Below are 7,731 nucleotides of genomic sequence, written 5' to 3' on the forward strand. Positions count from 1 at the left end.
GGGCCTAAATTAGCCAAGACAGTGTGAGATCTTGCTTAATGCTTTATCAATACTAGCCTTGAATTAGAACAGCCTTGAACCCTACCAACACATCCATCTTAAGCCAAACCGTTTGACAATAATTTCCCCCTTAGTTCACCTGCCGCAAATGGAGGCCAAGTGTCTTTGCTTCTCTTGCCAGAGCCGCTGACTTTGCAGTGCCCTGCTTCATTTTACATACCAGGGGCCAAACCCTGCTCTCAGTTGCCCTGCTGCACAACTGGCGTCACTCCCACAGTCACGCTGGATTTTCACCAGGGAAATGGAAAGCAGCCCTTAGAGGGGAGCACAAGTCTCAGTGGAAGCAACTGGGAGTCATGCTCCTAGATCACTTACACGCTTCTGGAGCTGAAAATCCCTAGTGATTTTAGTGCAGGGAGAGGGGGTGCTTGCCGCGGTCAGGAGGGCAGAGCTGGATCTGTTACTATTGCAGGAGAAATGTGCACATGAATGAAGAGCTTGTCAGGTTAAAAAAAAATCCCTTTCGTTTCATTTTGAAAAGGCAGGGGTTAGTAATGTGACAGCTCCACCTGTTCTCTGGGAAGGGGGTAAACTGGAGGGGAGGGGCTGGTTTGTTAAACCTGGGAGTCCCTAAAGCCCCAAATCCAGTGACGTGCCAGAAGCAGCTCCTGGGAGACCCTGGTTCAAATCCCACCACCAGACTGAAGTGAGCAGGACTGAGGTTTCCCTGCTAATGACAGTGCTTCCCCCTGTGCCACACTCCAGGTTATTGCTGAATCTGCCCCTGCCAGAGATTATTTTTTATGCCTCGAGCTCAGCCACACATGGCTGAGGACCAACTTACATCGCTTTATGAAGAGATCAGATTGTACTGAATGGCAGGAACATCCCAAAATACCCCCTGGAGGGGGACACCCCTTGTTCCATAACATCTTCCCCGTGCCCCGTTGTTTCTGCAGGAGCTGTCTACAACAAATATCTGACGCATGCATGAAGAGAATGGGCTGGCAATGCAGGGGAGGGATCCCTCCACAAACAAGTTTGTGCTTTTGTGAAAAAGATGTGCCCGGGCAGACATAGGATGTTTGCTATGGAAGATAATAGTTGCTTACACTGAACCAGAGTGACTTAATTACACCGGACATTTCTTGTGACTGCCAACCAATCGTGGAAAGATTCCTGCTCTAATCTCATTAGCTTCACCTTCCCATGACATCTCTTGAGCAGAGACAGAGGATTGGGGATCTCTGGCAACATCCTTGAGCCACAGCTGGCAGCATTTGGGGACAAGCCATCAGGCGTACTGTTCGGGGGGTGGGGAGGGGGGCAGAGCAGATGCTAGAAATGAATAATGCAAATACACCTCTACCTCGATATAACGCTGTCCTTGGGAGCCAAAAAAATCTTACCGCGTTATAGGTGAAACCGTGTTATAGCAAACTTGCTTTGATCTACCGGAGTGCGCAGCCCCGTCGCCCTGGAGCGCTGCTTTACCGCGTTATATCCAAATTCATGTTATATCGGGTGGCGTTATATCGAGGTAGTGGTGTACCAATAAACCACAAGGCCGCGTCTTCTCCACCCCAGGTCTCCCTCTTCCGTCTCCTGTCTCTCATCTCATCTGTTGATCCTGGTGCAGATTTTCTATCCCCACCAACCCAGCAAGTGCTGCATGCTCTTTTTGCTCACCCTTCCTACTAGCCCACCAACCTACTGCTCTCTACCAGCTAACTACAGGTCAACCACCAGCATGTGCAAGGAGCAGTGCTGCGTAGCACCACTTGGGAAAGGAGCTGGGAGAGCCCATGTGGCTGGCTCCAGCTTCCTGACAACAGGGATGCACGTGTGCCCCTGGAGGAATCTTGCCCAGATCCTCAAAGATATTTGGCATAACATAAGAATGGCCATACTGGGTCAGATCAATGGTCCTTCTAGCCTAGTATCCTACCAGATGCTTTTGGCAATAAAAGTTTAGGGACACCCAGAGCATGGGGTTGTATCCCTGACCATCTTAGCTAATAGCCATTGATGGACCGATCTTCCATGAACTTACCTAATTATTTTTTGAACCCCGTTATACTTTTGGCCTTCACAACATCACCTGGCAACGAGTTGTACAGGTTGAATGTGCGTTGTGTGAAGAAATACTTCCTTTTGTTTGTTTTAAACCTGCCACCTATTAAGTTCATCAGGTGACTCCTGCTTCATGTAGGGGTAAATAACACTTCCCTATTCACTTTATACACACCAGTCCTGATTTTATAGGCCACTATCATATCCCCTCCTAGCTGTGTCTTTTCTATTCCCAGTCTTTATAATCTCTCCTCATATAGAAGCTGTTCCATACCCCTCAACATGTTCACTGCTTTTTTGAGATGAGGTGACCCGAACTGCATGCAATATTCAAGGTGGGGGGGGGGAACCATTGATTTATATAGTGCCATTATGAAACTGCCTGTTTTATCATCTCTCTCTTTCCTAATGGTGCCTAATGTTCGGTTTGCTGCTGCCCATTGAAATCAATGGGAGTTCAGCACCTAAATACCGTGGGGAATCTGGAGCCTACAGTCTCCCCGAGAGGGGTACGCTGTACAAGTACCAATTCTCTAGTCTCACTCCTGCCCCTTCCAGCGGGAAAATGACTTATACCGAACACTTCTCTCTCTCTCTCCAACTTAGAAGCAGTTCTGTGAGTGCAGGGCTGGCTCCAGGCACTAGCCGTGCTTGGGGCAGCAGATTCTAAGGGGCGGCTTTCCCTCCAATCCTGTTTTTTTTTTGCTTCGCCGTGTCCGCCACCCCACAGGTTTTTTTCTTTTTGGTTCGTCGCTCTGGCCGCCTTGTAGGGGGCGGCGGCACGGAGGAGGGGAGCGCCCTGCTGGGAGCGGGCTGTGCGCTTTTTCTGCCCCAGCCGGTGCCAGGTCTGTAGCAAGCCAGCAGGGCAGCCCGCGTCCTTCCCTGCCCGCCGACCGGAGCGGCGTGGAGCCCTCCCGGCAGGCGGCGCGGCAGAAGCCCTGGCCGTCCTACTTCTCTCTCCCCCCTGCTCCTTCCGCCTCTCCCCCCGCTGCCTGGGGCACATCTGCAGTGCCGGGAGTCCCCCTGCACCCGTGCTTCGGCCGCCCTGCATGGTTTTTTTTGCTCTGCCGCTCCTGCCGCCCCGCAGGTTTGCTTTTTTTTTTTTGCTCCCCCTGTTCCCTCCACCCAGCTATGCCACTGACCCCGATACAAGGTTATGGTGTAAACATACTCCCCGAAGATGATACAGGGCCACACTGACCTCTCCTAAGGATAAGGTCAGGATGACAGGGTGATGGATAGAGATGGTTTGATCGGACCAATATGTACAAAGTAAAGGGTGGTAACTAACCACGTCAGAGGGGTGACACGTACCTTTTTTGTAGCAGTGTATAAAAGAACGAGGAGTCTGGTGGAGCCTTAAAGACTAACAGATGTATTTGGGCCTAAGCTTTCGTGGGTAAAAAAACCCATTTCTTCAGCTGCATCTGAAAGCTTAGGCCCAAATAAATCTGTTAGTCTTTAAGGTCCCACCGGACTCCTCGTTGTTTTTGCAGCTACAGACTGACATGGCTACCTCTCTGATACTTGAGTGTATAAAAGAGGGGACACTGAGGGGGTGTCTTTGTCTGACCAGGGGCAAGGCAGGGGGCAGAGATCTCGCTGCTCACTGAGCCAAGTCCGTTGTCACAGGCATACACGTGTCACTGTACCTGTAGCACATACACGCAGCCAACAACTGACAACAGGGGGTAACTTATGAGGGAAGATTAGAAGAGCAAAGTAGAAATGAGAGCGGCTAAGAGACAACCAACCTGGTGGCCCTATTCTGTATGCCCATTTAGTTCCATTGACAGACGGAGCATTACTCCTGATTTAGAGCAGTGTGAGCTCAGTATCCTGAGCTACAAAGCTTCACAGGGATGGGACTACTTAGAGTGGGTTCGTTGTGGGGATAGGAACGATAGAGGAAACTGACTTGGTCTTGGGGGAAAATTTGTGCCAAGGAAACGGATGAGGTTGTAGAATACCGTAGTTTCCCAGGGGAGCCCCCATCAGTTGGGCTATTGAACGCTACCCTTGTAAATGTACCAGAGAGAACCAGCTGGCATTGACTGGGAGACAGACTGGATGACTCCCTAGGTCTCTAGGCATAGAGCTGTAATAGCTTTCTGGACCTGGAAGCTAAATCCATGAGCATGGCTAGGAAACAAGCAATACTGTCAACAAGGTCAGATGAAAACGATCCTCCTGCCTCGAAAGCACTGAACAACTAGAAGAGTAGAAGGGTGGGGGTGGGGTAGGCAGACAAGGATTTGAAAGAAACTAGTTTTATCTGAGGATGTTTTGCGGGGGAGGTAGAGGGAAGATACCAGCTGTCCCTATCCATACTAGAGTTGAAGCCAGGCTGGTGGCAACAGACCCATGGTCATTGATGGCAGGGCTCTAGAACGGTTTTATCGAATCAGCGCAGACAGGGGTTGTTTGCTTCTGGAAAAAAACACCTTATAAAACCAGGCTGTTCACTACAGCTGTGCCTGCACGTACAGCGCCTCGCCCAGCGTAATCCCCGTGAATCTCCGACTGAGGCTTCTCGGTGCTACTGCAGTACAAACAGGGTGAAGAGGGTGTGAGTTCCTAAATCCTTTCTACTGTCTCTGTGTGGAAGACGCTCACATTCTGTGGAGATGGGCAGCAGCATAAAACCCGGAGATGGGCCAGTGTTAAGCAAAGGTCACCTGGCCTGCTGATTTCTTTTTCCAGAGACACCTCAGCCTGCTGCCCCACCCCTTGCCCCAGCATGACTCTGGCCTGACCACCCCTTTAAGGGTATGTCTGCACTGCAAGTGGGAGGGGTAATGTCCCGGTTGGGCCAACCTACACTCACTAGCTCTTCTTGAGCGAGCATACTAAACCCAGCAGGGTGGCTGCAGTGACATGGGCCACGGTATGGGCGAGCTGCCCTCGTTCACACCTAGGCTCTTGGCTGGGGCTGTAGTCAGGCAGCAAGCCTGAGCTACCACCTGCACCATCCCGGCCACTCTGCATGAGTGCTGGGGCAGAGGGAACATGTATATGGCTACCCAAGCTGAGAATTACATCTGGGAGCTGCCACACCATAACTAGCCCAGCTCCAGCCTGTCCGCACAGCACCACGAACCCACTGGGCAATTTTTAGGGGCTGCCTAGGGTGGCAAAATGTCTAGGGCCAGAACAAGGCCTAGGCACTGCTTAAGCCCTCCAATAAGAGGATGTAAGGTGCACAGGCCTTGCTTGAAGTGCACCTGGCAGGACAGTCCAGGACAGTCTGGCTAGCGTGAGTCTCGCTAAATACCTCTTCCCTGTGGTAAGGTAAACAGAGTCTCTTGGAACGGGGCCGTTTACAGCATGACTTTGACTGTGGTGTCGACAAGGCCTGAGGTGGTGAGTGCTGAGGGGTTCTCTTGCCCTCACTCCCAACTGCTGATTTGCCCATGAAATTTCACCTTTTCCAGCTAGAACAAGCGTGTACCTTCCCTTGCTCAGGGGACTTGGCCTTCCCTCACGTAGGCACAGCCATAGCACGGCCTGCCATCGCTGACAGGCAATCTGCTTTCCTTCTGTGCACCAAGGGGTCCATTCACCCTTTGAAACATGCACCATGTTCCTGTGGCTACTGATGGTGATTACACGGAAGGTGATTCCAGGTACAAACTTTGCTAGGGAGCATTTGTGCATTGAGGCCAGAGACCCCGAACCAAACTATGGGTCTCTGCTATGGGTGTGGTTATCAGAAGAACATTAAGGAGTATCTCTGAAGTGGTGTATATAAACCAATCCTCCAGGCAGACAGGGCTCCAGACAGAGAACCCTGCTCTAGAAAAGACAGAGCCCATCAGAAGTTGCACTGCCTTTCACAGATCCCCTCTGCAATCGCTGGCGTAAGATCTCCAGTGCCCTTTGGCATGTAAGGGGTGAACCCTTCCTGTGGCAATGAAGCAATGAATTCAAAGGAGCCCTTAGGAGCTGGACACTATGCACGTGGCAAAAGCGAGAAAGTCATCATCATTATCATAAAGAGAGGCTGCACTAATTGCCTCCCAGGAGGGGGAGTCCACATGCAGGGCTTGCTATCGGTGGATTTGAACTTTATCACCGTTCCCTGGAGACCCGGCCTGCCATCCCCTGGAATAACCCTTCCGCATGAAGATACATAATAAGGGTAAAGCAAAAAAATCTTCTTTATCCAGGTGGAAAGAAGAAGCATCTTGTCTGACCCAGAGCCATGCAAACCCTGGCAGGTTCTGTCCCTGGGGAAGCCACGACACATCACTTCGCTTTCTGTCCATGCAAGTTTGCAATCCCTGACATTTTGCGTTGAGTTTAGGAGTTAGAATCCAAAAAGCTGCTGTGACACCTGGCCGAAACTGGTGAGTTGTCAGTTTTCCTGGTCACTACAGTGTTGTGGTCCTTTAAAACCTTCATTACCTCCTTTCGGACCTGATCAAAGGAAAGATTCCCAGTAGTTTTGGATCAAGCCCTATCTGCAGTATTTCCTGGTATGTTCATCTCCATTTTTACTATACAGGGCACTGAGGATACACCAGATTCTGAGTTTAACTAACTGCAAATACCTGTGCAAAGGCAGATGATGGGGATACCCATAGTCATACTCTGAGCACCATTACAGTAGCAGCTAACTCAGCTCAGGCCCAGGCACAGAACAAACACATCATAAGAATCGGCTCCTGGCTTCAACGAGCTTCCAGTCTGCACAGACAAGGGCATGGCCAGGTGAAATGACTTGCCCAAGGTCACACGTGAGGTCAGTGGCATCCCTAGAAGGAGAATGCAGGTCTCCTGGGTCCTGGTCACCGGCCCACACTGCCTTGCCAGGAGTAATACCCGACTCGTGTGAGCCTAGACAAATTCAGACGGGAAATAAAGTGGACATTTTTAACGGTGAGAGAAATGAGCCACTGGGACACTTTACCAAGGGGCGTGATGGATTTTCCATCACTGCAATTTTTAAATCGAGATGGGATGTTTGTCTAAAAGCTCTGCTCTAGGAATTGTTCTGGGGCAGTTCTCTGAGCTGTGTTATTCAGGAGGTCAGATTAGGTGAGCCCCATGGTCCCTTGTGGTCTTAGATTCTATGAAGCTTCTCCATAACCAGCTCCAGTAACATCAGTAAGACCACTCGTGATGTAAGGTGGGAGTTGGCTGCTTAACTACCTGTGCAGAGCTGGGCCCCAAACATATCACCAGCTATCCCTTCATTAGCTAATAAGGCAATTGTCAATATTTCAACATCACTTCCCTCATCCTGTGGTGACAGCACATTAGGCCTGCTAGACGTAGCTCAGAAGACAGACAAACAGGCACACTGCAAAAGGGCCCATCTGAGAGGGTTTAGACTGGGAACTGTCAGCTGAGCCCATCGCTTGTGAAACTGTGGTGCACTTTTGCAGACATTTTAAAGAACCCGCAGTGAGTTGGGAATAAAAACTGCCACCAAGCCAGGGGCTGTAGATTCAGATTTCACTGCAAACACCCCATATACTAATTACATTATTATCAATAAACATTTATTATGAAGCACTGTGGGAGCACCCAGAGGTGACCCAGGCTGGGGCCCCATTGTGCTGAGTGCTGCAAAGACATTTAGGAAATGCCAGTCCCTGTCCTAAACAGCTTACAAATAAAAACCCAAGACATCATACTATCTAGTTGTTACAT

This window comes from Mauremys reevesii, linkage group 3, assembly GCF_016161935.1.
Source record: "Mauremys reevesii isolate NIE-2019 linkage group 3, ASM1616193v1, whole genome shotgun sequence".
Taxonomy (NCBI): Eukaryota; Metazoa; Chordata; order Testudines; family Geoemydidae; genus Mauremys; species Mauremys reevesii.